The following is a 16,578-nucleotide window of genomic DNA, read 5'->3' on the forward strand; positions in this document are numbered from 1 at the left end:
CCAAGGTGCCCAGATTGATTATTCCCATAACACGGGTGGGTAGCTGAAGCTTGGAGAGCTGACGTGAGTGAAGCTGCCCGGCATGACAAAAGCAGTAAGTGGCAGAGAAGAGACTGTGCCAAGACACACCCATCCTGTCTGGTTCCAAACCCTTCTCAGCCACTGGGAGAGAGGATTTCGGTAAAGGTCCCCTATTACTCACATCACCTTGCAGCATACCCTCTGTGGTGGGGCTTTGCCACCTCTCCCACCACAAAGTGAAAACCATTTCTCCACCCTTGGAGTCTGAACTTGGCCATGTGGCTTACTTTTGAACAATAAGCCGATGATAACAAACTTGACACAAAGAAAGGCTTAAGAATGCTTAGGCAGAGGACTTCCTCTCACTTGCTGCTGGGAATCATTCTGCAATCACCAGAGCACGCCTGAGCCAGCCCTTGGAAGATGAAAACCAACCAACATGGTGAGAAGCTCCAACCCTCCCAGCTGAGCCCCCAGGCTTGCAGGTGAGACTATCACAGGCAGTTGAGCACCAGCCAAGTTGCCCAGTCCAAAAGAAACACCCAGTCTACTTACCCACAGCATTAGGGAAAATAATAAATGTTTACTGTTGAAAGTGCTAAGGTTTGGGACTGTTTGTTACGCAGAGAAAGCTAGCTGATACAACCACCAAGTTATCTTCATACTGCTGGCAGTGAGACCATATGATTTTTATGTCAGAAATAAAAGTCAGCCTGTGCTGTCCAGATCAGCCTGATTGTCAAGAGACGATGAGGGCCAGGGATAAGCCTAGACTGTGGGCAAGATGAGGAGGAGGAGATTTAAGAACTATTTTACACATAAAATCAACAGGATTCAGTGACCAACTGACTCAGATTTGTCTACAGGCATCTGGTGTTGATGATAAACAGACTCTATTTGGAGGTCCTGATGTAGGCGGGATGTTTATACAGAAGAAACACAAAGTGGCCAGAGCAGCTAGGGGAAGTTCCGGGAATGAAACTTTTTTTTCAGCCCCAGTTTTCTGGAAGAATGAAGGCAGAGGCTCACTGCCCCCGGCCTCCAAATGGTGTCTACCACCTCCTCCAATGCCAGAGGGGTCCTTGTACACTGCAGCTCACACCTTCCTCCCTCCCATTACTGACTCACACCATCCCCACCCACACTGTATTGTGGTGAAATGTGTTCATACACAGGGATGACATAGGAAGACAGATCAGATGTAATCCTCATCTTTGGGAAGGGCCCAGAAAAGCTCATGTGACTCTCCAAGGTATAAATGAAGAAACTGAGGCCCAGAGAGGTGGGCCCATGGATCACATGGCTGAGAACAGGGCGGTAGAAACATGGGCCAAAGGCTTCTGACTCCAGGCTCAGGGCCTGCCCCCTCATTTCTCTCCATCCAACTGGCAGCAACTAGCTACCAACCAGGTCCTTAGTGGTAAACTGCTGGGCTTAAACCAGGAGACCTGAGGCAAGAAAAATGCCCACAAATTCCAGCTGGTGCACAGATTAGGACAAATTCCAGTCAAACGAATCAGCAAGTTCTCACTTCTTCTAATCTGGATTCATAAATCATTCCTTCTTTGCCCCTGTTAGTGCATCTACCACCTGAAATTCCTTTCTTCTGTGCAATAGAAAACAATAAATCTTATAAGAGATTGTGTTCTCCGATTCTGTTTCTTCTTAGGACAGAGCAGGGAACAGGATGTGAAACTCTCCATCACACCTGGAGTATAGCAGTTTGTTTAATAAAGCATAGCCTTTCTCCTCCAAGTCAGAAAAAAAAAAAAAAAAAGATCATCTGAATAATTGTTAACACTGGGCCTAGGTGAAAAAAGTACTTCTGTGCTTTTAAATTACAGGAATCTTTTCTCAGAGGCCCATGGTCATATCATGTTCCAAAACAGTGTGGCTGGCTGCTAGGTATGCCAAGCAGAGGAGGCCAGGCACACAAAGTCTAGCTGTATGAGTTTAGAAAAACAGCCTTTCTCTGAGTCATAGTTTACTTACTAGTAAAATGGAAACTGTACCTCCGTCAATGCTTTACAGGGCTGTACTGCAGAGCAAGAGAATAATAAACAACATGAAATTGCTTTAATAGAAATTATAAGGTAAAAATAGCAGTAGTGATAGTAGCAGGTACCATTTTTAAATGTTTATGAAGATTTTGCCAAATTAAGCCCTTTGTACACAAAAGTTCAGTGGCTCCTCATAATGGTCCTGTGATGTGTGCACTATTATTATCTGCGGTCACCGTGCAGATGAGTAAGTGGAGGCTTGCAGAGATGAAGTAACTTGCTCACGGTCATGGTAAAGAGTGGAGCCTGAATAATAAACTAATTCCTAGGTGGACTCTATTTAAGACCAGAACTAACACAGTTCCCTTCAATCAGCGTTTACTCAGCTTCTTCTGCACGGTGCAAGCACTCTGCTCTGCCCTGATGGGGACGGCAGTACACTTGCAGGCTCTCCCACTGTGGGGAAGAGGACTTGAGCAGACAATAAGAACCATCTCACTCTGTACCCAGTGAGAGAGGGCACGGGTTAAGTGGGTGGTTTCTTAATCTGAATTCCTGACCAGCATTCAATGCTCACGGAGGATGAGAAAAAGAACTGAGACTGGCTAGATCAGGTTGCAAAGGGAACAGATGACCCAGAAGAGCAAGGGTAAACGGTGAGATGCCCTAAAAAAGCCTAGTGTAAGTGCTAGAATGTCCAGAGCAGGGCTGAAAGTGGGGTATGAAGGCAGAAATTCTGAGTATGCAAACCAGAGATGACAGAGCTAATACCGAGAGTGAAAGGAAGCTGAGTTCAGCAGCTTGGCCCTCTCCAGGGTTTTGCCGCACCTCCCCCATCTTGGTGTATGGGCTGAAAAAGCCAGTCAGAACTCGGGCAAGAAGCAGGTATGCTCACCAGGCTGGGAAAGGCAGCGTGCACCCTCCCTCTCTGAAAGGGTTCCACATGCTGGAGTCCTGAGAAGGAGTGGATTTCTGAATCCAGTGCCTGAACGCTGAGTTCTGGCTGCTCTGCCAAGGGAGATATTATTATAACAATAGCTACCATGGAATGCATCTGGACAACAAGGCCAGCACCACAGTCACATTCCACATGTGTGATTTCATTCAACCTGAGTGGCCAGCCTCTTGAGGGTGGTAGTCTTATCCCCACTTCACGGATGTGGAAACTGAGGCTCTACAAGAGTTAGGTATCTGCCCACAGCCACACAGCTAGAAATCAGCAGAGATGTGATTCAAAGCCAGGGCCGTTTTGAACCCCAGGCTTCCTCTTCGCCCTCCAGCCTGGCTGGGCTCCAGAAGGGTGTCCTCCTACATGTCAAATCCCACAGGTCTGGGATGGGAGCAACAGCATGGTCCCCTGCTCTGTCCTGTTGCCATGTTCCCTGTGGTCATCCATGGCCCCCCAGTTACCTCCGCAACCAGACTGGAAAGCTCCAAATGGCTTTCGATTTCTAATTTCTCAGCATCTGAGTACAATCAGCCTTTGAGCCCCAAAGAGATAAAGTCACCACTTCTTCTCACACCGGAGCAACGCAAACGCTCCCATGTGGACTACCCAGGAGATGCTCAGGCCTCTGCCTCCCACCCACTGCAAACCTCAGCCCGCTGGTTCACCTAAAACGTGGGTCTGCCTAAATCTCTTTCTGTTCACAGGAAAAGACACATTGATCATGGCTGGAAGAGGGCAGAGCGGTTGGGACCCACCAAGCGGATGCCTTGAAGTTTTCCTCTCTTTCTCCTTCTACTGATCACGTGGCTGGGGAGATGCCCTTGGCTCCAAATGTGGGTTCCACTCTGGGGTCCCCCATGCCCTGGCTCTCCCACCCATCTTCCAGCTTGAAGACCGTCTGTTCTCTGGGCCTTTCCCCCACCCTCTCCTGCCTGACTCAGCCAGAAAGACAGGTAGTGGTGTCCCCAGAGTGCCGGTGGGGAGACTGAGGCTCAGGCATGGTAGATACTTGCCTCACCCTCCACAGCTAACCAAGAGTGGACCTGTTCTCTCCCCCAACCCCAGCCTTCACTGACCTCTCTGCCCCCATGGCTTCCAGGGCGGGAGGTGCCCTCGTGGACATTCTTGTTGGGTACCCTGATTTTGCCTGCAGAGGAGGGAGATGGGAGGCTAGGCAGCCTCCCCGGGGCCTGGTGGGCACTGTTAATGTTTGTTTTCTAGGCAACCATGGCCAAATGAAGGAGGCCGAACTATGTACTTTGGGGCAAGATAGTGGATGAGGGTAAAGAAAGAAGGAAGAAAAAGAAAGAAAGGAGAGTGACAGGGATCCAGGGAAGAAAACCAGTGCTGACCCTGAAAACCTTGGGCTGGAGGACACGCTGGCATCACGAAGTGTCTGTGCTGTCCGTGGTGAATGTGACCGAGTGCCACCATTAAGTGGCACTTATAAATATTATAGTTCTTTGAAGTGTCATTGGGTGAAGGAGGGACTTCATTCTTTTTGGCCTCTTATCTGATTCTAGGGTTTCCCTGATAGCTCAGCTGGTAAAAAAAAATCCGCCTGCAATGTAAGAGACTCCGGTTCAATTCCTAGGTCAGGCAGAATCTGCTGGAGAAGGGATAGGTTACCCATTCCAGTATTCCTGGGCTTTCCTTGTGGCTCAGCTGTCAAAGAATCTGCCTGCAATACAGGAGACCTGGGGTCGATCCCAGGGTTGGGAAGATCCCCTGGAGAAAGGAAAGGCTACCCACTCCAGTATTCTAGCCTAGAGAATTCCATGGACTGTGTAGTCCATCGGGTCGCAAAGAGTCAGACATGACTGAGCGACTTTCACTCATTACCTGATTCTTGGAACAACCGAAGGGAAGTGGGAAGAAGCTGCCGCCACATGGGGGTAGACGGGACACGTGGGGGTGTGCTGGCAGGGGACCAGTCCCCACCTGGGGGGCCTGAGGTCAAGTGGCCCACTTCCATGAGCCTCGGTGTTCTCAACTCTCAAAATACTGATAACAAGAAGGACCGAAAAGCCCTGTTTAGAAGGGTAAATGAGTCCAGAGTCTCCAGAAGTGGTATTTCCTGGGAAAGGACTTAGGAAGGAGAGAACAGCAGAGAGATGCCAGAATTCACAAAAACCAACACAGACTTGCTCAGAGGGAGGTCTCAGGTCAAGATGGTCTAGGAGACAAAGGAGAAAACACGATGGGGATCACTAGAGAAGGAGGCCTGCCCAGTGGGTTTACCTAGGAGCCCTGGCAGCTGGGTCTGTGCCTGCTGCCATGTCCGGTGCTCTGGACATTGGAAGCTCATCTCTAGGACACCTTAAGGTGCCCAGGTCAGCCGTGACAGCCTTGAACTCAGGGCTGGTTTCTCACTCTGGCTCCGCCTGCTAATGAGTTGAGGAATCATATGGGTCAGGCCTCCACCTGAGCTGTCTCAGTGGTGAAATACAGGGCAGGGAGCGTCTAAAATGTCATGTCCGAAGTCTCAGAGGACCCTCTCTACTACTAGTGTCCAGGGGCCACACCATAGCTTCTTAAGCCCAGAGAACTTTCCCAGCCTTAAATTCAGACATCTCCAGAGACCCTCCCTACCCTACCACCTGCTTCAGGAAGTCCTCTGTGGATGGAAGCTCTGTGTGAGGAGGAGCTTTCTAATCCACAGAGATGTCCAGAAATCAGAGGGCCATCACTGGCAACATTCAAGCAGAGGAGCGTTAGGCACATGGTAGAGTTGAAGTGAAGAAACAATTCAGGGGAAGCTGAGTGAGGCATTGCTTAACTTGAAAGCTGATGATGATCACCGTGCACACTCTGCAAGCACTTATAAAGCAGGCACACAGCAGGGTCCTGTTCTAAACACCTTCCAAGTATTGCCTCATCTAGCACCTACCAGGTGGTAGGTGCTATTATTATCCACAGTTTTAGAGATGAGGTGATGGAGGCACAGAGAGGTTATGAAACATGCTGAAGGTCACACAGCAAGCAAGAGGCAGAGTCAGTACTTCCACTGAATGAATCAATGAATGACTCAGTCAATGAATAATTGAAGTCTGGGAGTAGAGGCAGTTTGAACAAGGGCACTGCTAAGGATCTTTGCAAATGCTCAGATTTGACAATTCCTTCTGATTCCATGCTCTTTAAAGGTACAACCTTTGTAACTTGTTATCATTCAGTCGACTCACGCACACAGCTTACGTTCAGAGAAAAAAAGAAGCTCCTTCACTCCATCCCAGAGGCAGGTTCCCAAGGACACAGGGGTATTTCAATATTCCAAACTGCCTCCAGGTCCATCACATCTTTTCTCCTCGTTTGGATATTTGGCATTGTAGAGATGTTAGGGGAAGCACACTGACTGAAACCCCTCACCCTGGCCAGGCATCATAAGTAACCATTTGCGTGAGTTATTTTACAACTGGAGATTGTGGTAAGGAACATGGAACTAATAAGCCAACAACAACAGGAGGAATTCGGGGAAGGTCAAAAGGAGACCCCACGTGTCCTTCCACCTCCCAGAATCCTTCTTGCCGGCATCCATGTTGGCTGAGCAATGCGTGCACCACCAGGAAGGACTCTGAGTCAGAGTGATTGGCCAAAGACAGCCCGGAAACTAACCCCATGACGATAAAACCCGAGACTGTGAGCCACATGTCAGGGCAGTTCTCCTGGGTTCCCTTACCCTCCTGCTCTTCGCCCGGGCACCCCTTTCCAATAAAGTTTCTTGCTTTGTCAGTACCTGTGTCTCCTCAGACAATTCATTTCCAAGCGTTAGACAAGAGCCCACTCTCAGGCCCCGGAAGGGTCCCACCCCCCCGCCCCGCCACTTTCTGCAGCGAAGACATCAGTTTAATTTCTATAATCCTGTAGTTCATGATGGGTTTTTGCGTAGCTCAGTTTGTTCCCTGTCATAGATTACAGACAGAAAATAGAAGCAGCCCTTATGTTGGAACCAATTTTTCAAACCATTCTGAGAGGTGTGTTTTTCATTTGAAATTACCCTTAGGTGGTGGTACACAGCCTCACTATCTTCTAATCTCTCCTTTTCATTTTAATTTCCTTTCTTCGCTGAGAATAAGCTTCAGAAAAACCAGGAATACCCCCCACTAAGACATTCTTGTTGGTGGCAGCTAAGGTTTCAAAGCAACAGTTTTGATTCATCAAACTCTCCACCAGGTGGGAGGATTAATGGCGTTTTCAAAGAAGAAGAACACCGAACACTTTCTCCATCATGAAGGTGTTATTAGTGTGAAGTAAGTCAGAAAGAGAAAAACAAACATCATATGTGAATGGATCTATATGGAATCTAGAAAAATGGTACTGATGAACCTATTTGTAGGGCATGAATGGAGATGCAGACATGGAGAAGGGCCTTGTGGACAGAGCAGGGGGATTGAGACAGTGGGACAAACGGAGAAAGCAGCATCAACATACATACACTATCATGTGTAAAGTGGGCAGCTGGTGAGAAGTTGCTATACAACACAGAGAGCCCAGCCTGGTACCCTGTGATGACCTAGAGGGGTGGAGTCGGGGAGGGGAGGGAGGCTCAAGAAGGAGGGGATATATGCATGATTATGGTTGATTTGTGTTGTTGTACGGCAGAAACCAACACAACATTGTAAAAAATTTAAAACAGTAAATATATAAAAAAGGGGAAGCTTTTAGTGCTGCAACAGCAACTTTTACTGTTCATTTTTATTGCAGCAGACTGCCCGAAAGACACCTGTCTAGGACCTGGTTAGGTTTACATGCCTGGTGCCAAACTTTATACCAAGCCTTCCTGCCCAGTCCTTCTTCAACACCTGGGCACTGTGTGGGCTCTCTGAATTCAATTTTTGTAGACGAGCCAAAGGATGAGAACTTGCAGTCAGCAATGCTGGGATCCACGTGGAAGATCAGAGACTCCAACCAGACTGTGTGTGTGCTAAGTCACTTCAGTCATGTCCAACTCTTTGCAATCCTATGGACTGCAGCCCACCAGGCTCCTAAGTCCATGGGATTCTCCAGGGGATCTTCCTGACCCAGGGATCAAACCCGCTTCTCTTCTGTGTCCTGCATTGGCAGGTGGTTCTTTACCACTAGCACCACTTCGGAAGCCCACTCAGGTCATGTCATGTTCAGTTGCCAAGTTGTGTCTGACTCTTTGCGACCCCATGGACTACAGCATGCCAGGCTTCCCTGTCCTTCACTGTCTCCAGGAGTTTGCTCAAATTCATGCCCATTGAGTTGGTGATGTCATCCAACCATCTCATCCTCTGTTGTCCCCGGCTCCTCCTGCCTTCAATCTTGCCCAGCATCAGGGTCTTTTCCAATGAGTTGGTTCTTCACATCAGGAGGCCAAAGTATCACTTTGCTGCTGCTGCTGCTGCTAAGTCACTTCAGTCGTGTCCGACTCTGTGCGACCCCATAGACGGCAGCCCACCAGGCTCCGCCGTCCCTGGGATTCTCCAGGCAAGAACACTAGAGTGGGTTGCCATTTCCTTCTCCAATACACCCTCTAAAATGTGCAGGCAAGCTTCCCTGTTCCCAGACTGTCTGCAGGCATCTTCTCTCCTATAGTCTTTCTTCTAAACTCTGTTCATGTTATTGTTCTATGACTTTGACTCTATGTACTTGCTAGCTGACTCTCTCTCCTGGGAGAAAATTATTTATGGGCAAAATAACTAAACAGTAGGGAAATGATCTAGTGACATGCCTGAGCTAGTGGTTGAGAGCTCCTTTCTGGAGGTTCCACTGTCATCTGCCTGCCTGAGTCTCACCAGTAGACCCCACTTCGACTCCTCCCTTAAGGCTTCCCTTGGGATGGCGCTCTCTGGCTTCCTGATAATCATAAAGTTGGTTCTCAGCCTAGTCTGTTTCCACTCCAGTGCATTCACACACTCTTTGCATGAACTGTGAATGGCAGTTGTGGTTGTTATGTGGTGTTGTGTTACGCAGTGCTGTGTCATATTGTGTTGCTATGAAGATGAAGTTTTGGTTCCCTAAGTTGACTGTAAGATCTAATAAGGATGCTGAGATTCAACTTATGGGATTTTCTGCCATTGTTCTCAGACTTAGCCGAGCAGATAGAAGGAGCAGGGGTTGAGGTGGAGACAGCAAAGGCTGGGATGCAGGGAGGTAGCACCGCCAAGGTTGGAGGTCATTTCCACGAACCTGGTCACCTGACTGACCTTCAGCTTCCTCATCTGTACAGTTCAAGGTGGAAAGGGTGAAGGTGGGGGTTCCAGAGGGTAAGCAGAGGAAAATGTGTGATGGGGATTCGAGGTGGCTGGACATGTGGGCTTATTCCTTTGCCCAGGAGTCACCTACTTCCCGTGAGGGTAGCTTCAGGCACATGGGAGATCTGGGTGAGAGCAAGACCGTGTGACCTTGGGTAAGTCACTACATCCATAAAATGGGGAGGGCCCATGTCACAGCGAGCACACAGAGGAGATGAACTGAGGTCCATACAGGTCAGAGCTGCAGGCACTGGAGTGCAGAGGTGGGCATTTCAGAGAGTGTTTGCTTTCAGAACACTGGGAGTTTCCTGAGCTAGACCAGGGGTAGGGAGGGAGAATGCAGCTCTTCATGATTTGGCCAAATTCAGGGGATTTATTTTGGGCTCCAGTCTGGTCTTCCAAGGAAAAAGGTTTTTTGAAGGTTTTTTTTTTTCCATTTTCTTTTCTTTCTACTGAGCCTTTTATTTCTGAAAAAGCAAATGTCCAATTAGAAGGATTTTCATCTTTCATGCAGAGTTGTTTTAGGCTTTTTGAACATGAAACGATCTTTTGGACTCATTCCACCCTCTCAGAGAAGTAGCCAGGTTTGCTTTGGTTGTGTTTTTCGGTTGGGTTTTTCTCAAGAGCCCTCTGCTAAGTAAATATGCACAAAGGGAATTTTTAGCCACTCCGGTCTGTTGGTTCCATGTGGATTCAAATGGATGTATATTTAATGCAGCACAATCTATTACAATGATATCGATATTGGTTTGGTTTTTTTAAGTTATCTAGTGAAATTCGGAGAACGTATTTTCTTTGTACACCCAAACAGGGACTTTCCAAAAGTCATTTGCAACTTCTTTTTTTTTTATTCTGCCACATAATTTGGAACTAACGTTTTCTTCTCAACTCTGAATGACTATAAACAATTTTTAGTTTGTACTTTATAATTTCATATGGGTTTCAGAGTCAGGCCTAGCTAGATAGATTTTTGTATCTTAGAGGAGAAAAAATATATACATACATACACATAGAAGCAGATGAAATGGTCCAAACATCCTCAGGTATTTTTGGAAGGGAAAAAAATCTTTAATATAAGAATATTCAAATAGTATTCCTTGAATATTGAATAGGTTAAAAGGACATGATGGCACGCAACCCACTTCTGTACCAACAGGTCTGGATCTAGACCTTTTCAGGAATAAAAGCTAGCATTTGTTGAGAGACTCTCATTTATCTTTCACATCAACTATCCAGAGTATCAGGGCTTCCCAGGTGGCACAGCGGTAAGGAATCTACTTGTCAAAGTAGGAGACGTGGGAGACTCAGATTCAATCCCTGGGCTGGGAAGATCCCCTGGAGGAGGAAATGGCAACCCACTCCAGTATTCTTGCCTGGGAAATCCTATGGACAGAGGAGCCTGGCAGGCTACAGTCCATGGGGCCGCAAAGAGTCGGACACAACTTAGCAACTGAACAACAACAACTATGCATTCAAGAAAATACTTTTGCTCTCCAGCAGTCTGACTTACACCTAGAAGAATTCCCCAAGGTACTCATGGGCTGTCTCCTCAGTGAATCCTTCCATGGGTCCCCCAAGGCAGAAGAATCCTTTCTTCTCTGTCAAAACCCTGCCTCAGCCCATGCACATTCCACTCTGGTGCAAACCCCACCAGAGGGTAACCCTTCACATCCCCACGTACCTCCCCTCGACACTGTGACCCCTGGCGGGGTGGGCTTGGAGGGGACAAGGATCAACCACGTGTCCAGCACCTTGCATGGTGTTGGGGACACAACGAGTTCCTAATAAATGTTGGTTCAACCGAAATCAAAATAATCCAACCAAAATAAAACTTAAAGAAATAAGAAAACCCCATTTCTGATACCAAGCAGGACCCTGTGGGGCTCTTGGGCATAAAAGATTGACTTCGCGGTGAGGGTGTGCTCCTAAAGGCTCCAGGAGGGAGAGCAGGAGGTGCACGGTTGGCATGGCGAGGCTTGTCTTGGATGCCAGGGAGGCCTGGAGGGTTCTGAGGATGGAGCTGGAGGCAAAAGCAAAGGGCCGGGGCGGAGGGCTGCCTTCACAGAGAAAAGGCTCAAAGGGCCCCAAGGTGATGTCAGCAGAGCTCTGAGCCTCTCATTTCCCACAGTGAAATTGAGACCCTGAAACTGTCTGGGTGCCAAGTGGTCAAGCCATTGCTCATGGGCCCTGAGGCCAGAACACAGGCTCTCGCTGGGGTCCGAGGCTGGGCTCCTGGAACCAAATCAGGGCGGAGCGGGGGCACCCAGATCCTCTGCTCGGTCAGGGCAGGGGTGGGGTGGGGGCCAGTGAGGCAGGATCCGGAGGGCTCTACAACTGGACAAAGTGCATAGAAGCCTTACCCTAGAATAATTCTTAGTGACAAGGCCAGCTCTTTCACCGACCTGTGATGGATGTGTGCAGACATGCACGGAGGACTCACTGGGAAGCAGTGCAAGGTTTTAAGTGGATTTTATTTTTTGTTTTCTTGGCTGTTTTTTGTAGTGTGGGAGAGGACTTCAGAGGAGGGTTAAGGTTTAGATCCTATAAGGCAAAGCCTGTTCAGATACAAATCCTCTGAGTCAGCAACAGACTCAGGCAAGGTTAACTGACCAGAAGATTAAGAGGCCTCTACAGGGCCTCTATGGGGCGCCCACGGGGCTGCAGACAGCTGGCCTCCAGCTGATGCTCCTGGTGTTGGCGGTGGAGAGAGAAGACAGACACCCACCTGCACAGAACCCTTCCTGCCAGGCCCGCAGATGGACCCAGCCCACCAACACTGGCGCACGGAGAGCTCCGGACGGCCAGAGCTAGGACTTCAGGACCTCGGGTCTGGTGAGCCCAGCCTGTGCCTCCAAGTGTTAACAGTCCTGAGGTGAGCAGGAGGCCGCTGCTGATAAGAGCCTGGAGGAGCAGAATGTGCACCCTCTAGAGAAATTCTTCTGCCCAACACTTCCTGTTTTTTCTTTGTTTTTTTTTTACTCTAAGCCCAGTGTTCCAGGGGGCTGCTGGTGCCGCCACCAACGGAGGAGGGAAGTTAAGGCAAGACTCTGCTGGGGCCCAGGCCACCGGCCTTGCCTGGGAGGCAGACCTGGAGAGCAAATGCAGGCCTTGCAAAACACAGGATAGCATATTCCCACCCATGTGGGATTCTTCAAAGTGGGGGATGGCTCCCCCTTACTTATTCTGTTATTTATTCCACAAAATGAATTTTTCATAGGATGAAATTCCTTTCATGCCCAGACTTGAGGTCAAGGCATATGAATATATATACAAAAATAGTGTGCAAACATACGTATGTATATATCCTTATACACACACATTAACACAATTACATATAATCTTTAGTGTAACATATTTGGAAGGTAATAGCCATGACCCCATCTTACCCCTACTTGGCACAAGATCGGGACATGTTAACGTGGGGAATTCAGGTTGGTCTCTTCAGCTACCCGCAGGATTGCAGAAAAAAGCCAGGCCTTGTTTGGGGGCACTAACGGAAGGTGCTAGAAGGTGCAGGGAGCGACCCCTGGCACCCAGTCTCCAGTGGCCCTTCTCATCCCTATAGCCAAGAGGCAGTTTCCATAGTGGTCGGCAGGGGGCAGTGCACTTTGCCTTTTCTGAACCTGAAGAACGCAGTCGCGCAGCTCCCCAGGGACAAAAAATGAAGAAAGAAAAAAACCTGATGGCTCCGCCCGCATCTTCTAGGAATAGCCCATCTTTGAGCCCGGCGCTCAGTGGGTGCGCAAGGTACGTCTGGAAGTCAAAAACGCTGGACAGGGCAGATAGACGAGAGTTCACTACTAGTAAACGTGGGGAGAACGAGGGACGAGACACCGCGGCCTCCTCCAGCGCCTTCCCGGGAAGGGACCTTTTCAGACCTTTCGCACCTACTGTGTGCCAGACGCGACAGCCGGACCACCCAGTCCCCAGCAGACCTCATTTTCCGAGCTGGCAAGTACCGCTCGCCCAACACACACAGCCGCAGAGCGGGAGTGGGTGCTCGCTGTCTCCCTGGGGAACCATCTCGGCGCAAATCCACGTGGCGTGGGACCCGGGAAGGGGACGGGCCGGGAGAGGCGAGGGGTTCCCGGAGGTGGGCACGTGAAAGCCAGGCGTGTGCCCGATGCGGGGCCGCAGCCAGGAGGTCACTGCCCTCAGGGTCAAGGCTGTCTCTCTCTGCGGGACACGCAGAGCCCGCGAGACGCAGTGACCCGCCCAGCCCCCAGCCACGCGCACACTTGGGAGCGGACTCTCGTCCGCTCGTGCAGCGCCCCCAGGGAGCCCCACGCTCCGTAGGCTCTGTCCGCGACGCTCGCGTAGGAGGGAGGTGGGACTCGGGTCTCCGGCGGACGAGCAGAGCCCAAAATATCCCAACACCCTTCCCGGGAGACCAGGCCACAGGATAAAGCGTAGGCGCCCTGGGGCATAACTGTGCCCAGCTAGGGAGCAGCTTCAGCGCCCATCTCAAGTTCAGCCTCGCTGCCTCCCGCAAGGTCAAGCTCAAACACACTCTCGCTTAGTGAGAGAAGGAGCTCAAAGTTGCGCCAATGTCCCGATTCCGAACCAGGCTGTGCCCCCATCTGGGCGCTCTGCCCCAATGGCACTGCTGCCCGCTCCCGCGCCCGCCCAAGGAGCCGCCCCTGTCCCGCGCAGGTCACACACCCCAGACGCAGACAAGTTGCTAACTTTTGTCGGATTATTTCGCGGCAGCTGCGGCGCCTAACGGGATCCCGGGCGGACTCAGAGTTTCGAGTTGCCACGGGCACCACCCCCGTCAAGCTCCCCTTCGCCCACCCCAGCTCCTCCCTGCCCAACACGCCACGTCCAGCTGGCCTGTCCCGGGTGCCAACCTCTCTACCGTATCCGGAGCAACGCGGGCCTGCGGCGTCCCCGGGGGCGATGGCCACCTCCCGGATCGGCGCCTGCTTGCAGCGGATTTGGACGCTCGACTCGGATCACTGGGCGGCCTCCGTGCGCCCCCGCACCCCGGATTCCGCTCTAAAGGGTCGCGCAGCCCCGTCTCCCTGTGTGGGGTCTTACCCCACAAGTGATCCCGCTGGCCATTCTGCCTTTCGGCTGCCCCGACCGGCGAGATGCCAGCTCCGCGCACCGAGTGCAATGTCACTGGGGCCACCCCGGGGACCGCTGCCCCAGACCCGGTGTAGGCTCCCTAGAGCTCCAAGCAGCTCTTTTTGAAAAGACAGTACACCCTTGAGCCTGACCCTCCGCTGCGACCTCCTCGCTCTCCCAAAGACCCCGGCGACGCAGCTGCTAAGGAGGGGGGCTCCCTGCGTGTGCCCTCCTCCCCCCCGGCGCCTGAGGTCTTCAGTCCACTTCCACGCCCCTGTCACACACTCCCAGATCCTTCCCCACCGCCTCTGTCCCGGGGTCCGGACCATTACCCACCTCCACTCGGAGAACACACACGAAACTGCCCGAGCCCCAACTCGGGTGGATGTAGCCCCCAGCGCACCCCCGGCTCCGCGCGCTCACTCACCGCGGCCGGAGACACGCGGAAGTTTCCGGGGCTCTGGGGTTGGGGGTGGAACGGACGAGGAGATCCGGCGGAAAATAAAAACAGGGGTGTCCCGAACACTCGCCCCGTTCCCGGCTCACATCGCCGCTGCCTCCTCTCTCTCCGCCTCCTCTTCCTCTCTGTCCTCCTCTTCCTCCTCGCCCTGGTCTTTGTCTTTGCAAAGTGTCGAAACTGTCTGGCATAGTGGAGCTCCGCCGGCGGAGGCTGGAGCCGGGGGAGCGGGGAGGCGGGGTGAGCAGAGGGGCGGTCCGGGAACACCTTCCCCCGGGTGGAATGGGAGGGGGAGGCTGGCCGGCCGGCCGGGGAGGGGCCGGGACCGAGAGCCGGGAGCAGAGGCGCGCCGGAGCCGAGCGGGTGCCTCTCCAGCGCGCGGCCCGCCCCTTCCTCCGCCCAGCGCCCGCCCCTCGCGGCCCCGCGCTCCTCCGGCGGCCGCCCCCCCTTCCCGTCCGGCCTCGGCTCAGCTTTCCCCGGGCTCCGGGCTGCCTGCGAGCCGAACCGAGAGCGCCGAGCCACGTGGACTGCAGCCGGCTCTGCGGAGGCCCGGCGGAGGAGACGCTGGAGGCGGCTCGGGGACCGGATCGCCGCCCCGAGCGGGGCTCTGCGGGGACGGCCGGGCGACGCTCTGCGCCGGGGCCGCAGCCGGCGGGCTGGCAAGGCTGGGGAGGCGCGGCCTGGGGGCGCCCGCGGGCTCAGTCCCGCGGAGGAGGCGGTGGCGCTCCGAAGAGCCCGCGTGGGTGCGCCGTAGCGGGAAGGGGCCGATCCCCCTGCCGGCGGCGGGGCCCAGCCACCTACTTCCTCTAAGGGCGCGCGAGTCGCGCCGGGACTGAGAGTCGGGGGCGGGAGCGGGGCTGGGGCGCCTGGTGAGGCCCCGGGGCGGGCGCCCAGATGAGAGCCCGGAGGGGCCACCGCGGCCCGGCCCCCCGCCCTGGCCCTGCTGCCCGCCGCGGTTTCTTCCCTCCCACCCGCCGAGGCTGCGACGTGATCCAGAGCTGGGCGAGCTCTCTCGCCAGCCCGACTGCCAGGAACCAGGCCCCCTTTCGGGGTCAGCTTTGCGGATTTGGGCCCTTTCTCCTTTATAGGGAAGTGGGGCGGTGCTGGCGTCTTGCTCTGTAGCTGAATGCCAGTCCTACAGGCTAAGTGCTGGACACAGGATTTAAGAGGCATTACCAAAAAAAAAAATCTGGTTTTACAGCTCTTAACTCCTTATTGGGGCTTTTCCTCTTTCACAACTTTTCTGAGGAATGCTACGAGGAAAAAGGCTCAGCTTGGCCTAGGGGGTCAGTTAATTCTTGCAGTGCCCCCTGGCCCCAGTCGGAGAGGCCAGCCTTCTGCAATGGAAGTGGAGAGAACAGTCTTAGCTCTTCCTCAGAAAGAGATGTAGTGGATGCTCCAGAGCAGGGCCTGCAGGACCAAACTCTTGGTTCCAATCTGCACTGCCATTCCTTGGATGTGTGAAATTAAGCTAGTTTCAGAATCCCTAAGCTTGCTACCTCTGTGCCTCAGTTTCTCCATCTGTGAAAATGGGTGTAATACGATCAGTCCCACAAGGTCACTGTGATGACTAAGTGAATTTACTAAGTAAATAGTAAAAGCTCTACATAGCGTATTGATAAGTGCCCAATAAGAGTGTGTTGTGTCAGTGGTGGACTTCTCCAATACCAGGTCCCTGCCCACAGCCAGGGAAGGCCTGCCCTAGGAAATGCGGTCTTGGCATTGGACAAGTCCTTCTGGGTCCTGAAGGAGAAAAGGAGAGATACTTTGAGCCACAGAAAAGATAATAATTAAACAGGGCAGGGAAAAAAGTGAGAAGATTCTCTACTAGAGAGGGAAGAGAGGAATAAAGATGTTCAAAGAGCA

The 16,578-nt window shown here is 52.1% G+C and overlaps 1 protein-coding gene across 12 annotated transcripts in view; it reads right to left on the bottom strand.

Moving 5' to 3' along the window:
- ST3GAL1 (ST3 beta-galactoside alpha-2,3-sialyltransferase 1) overlaps positions 1-15,097 on the bottom strand; it is a 91,523-nt gene extending 76,426 nt beyond the window's left edge. For 6 of the 12 annotated variants that reach the window (XR_014058103.1, XR_014058102.1, XM_081505431.1 and 3 more), the window contains exon 1: positions 14,683-15,097. The gene's annotated coding sequence lies outside the window, so the exon portion shown is untranslated. Of the gene's footprint in view, positions 1-14,591 lie in introns of all 12 variants that reach the window. The other 6 variants (XR_014058104.1, XM_081505426.1, XM_081505429.1 and 3 more) reach the window with 3 other exon arrangements.
- Between the last annotated feature and the right edge of the window lie 1,481 nt (positions 15,098-16,578).

Source organism: Giraffa tippelskirchi, chromosome 6, assembly GCF_054371585.1.
Source record: "Giraffa tippelskirchi isolate mGirTip1 chromosome 6, T2T-mGirTip1v1.2.pri, whole genome shotgun sequence".
Classification (NCBI taxonomy): domain Eukaryota; kingdom Metazoa; phylum Chordata; class Mammalia; order Artiodactyla; family Giraffidae; genus Giraffa; species Giraffa tippelskirchi.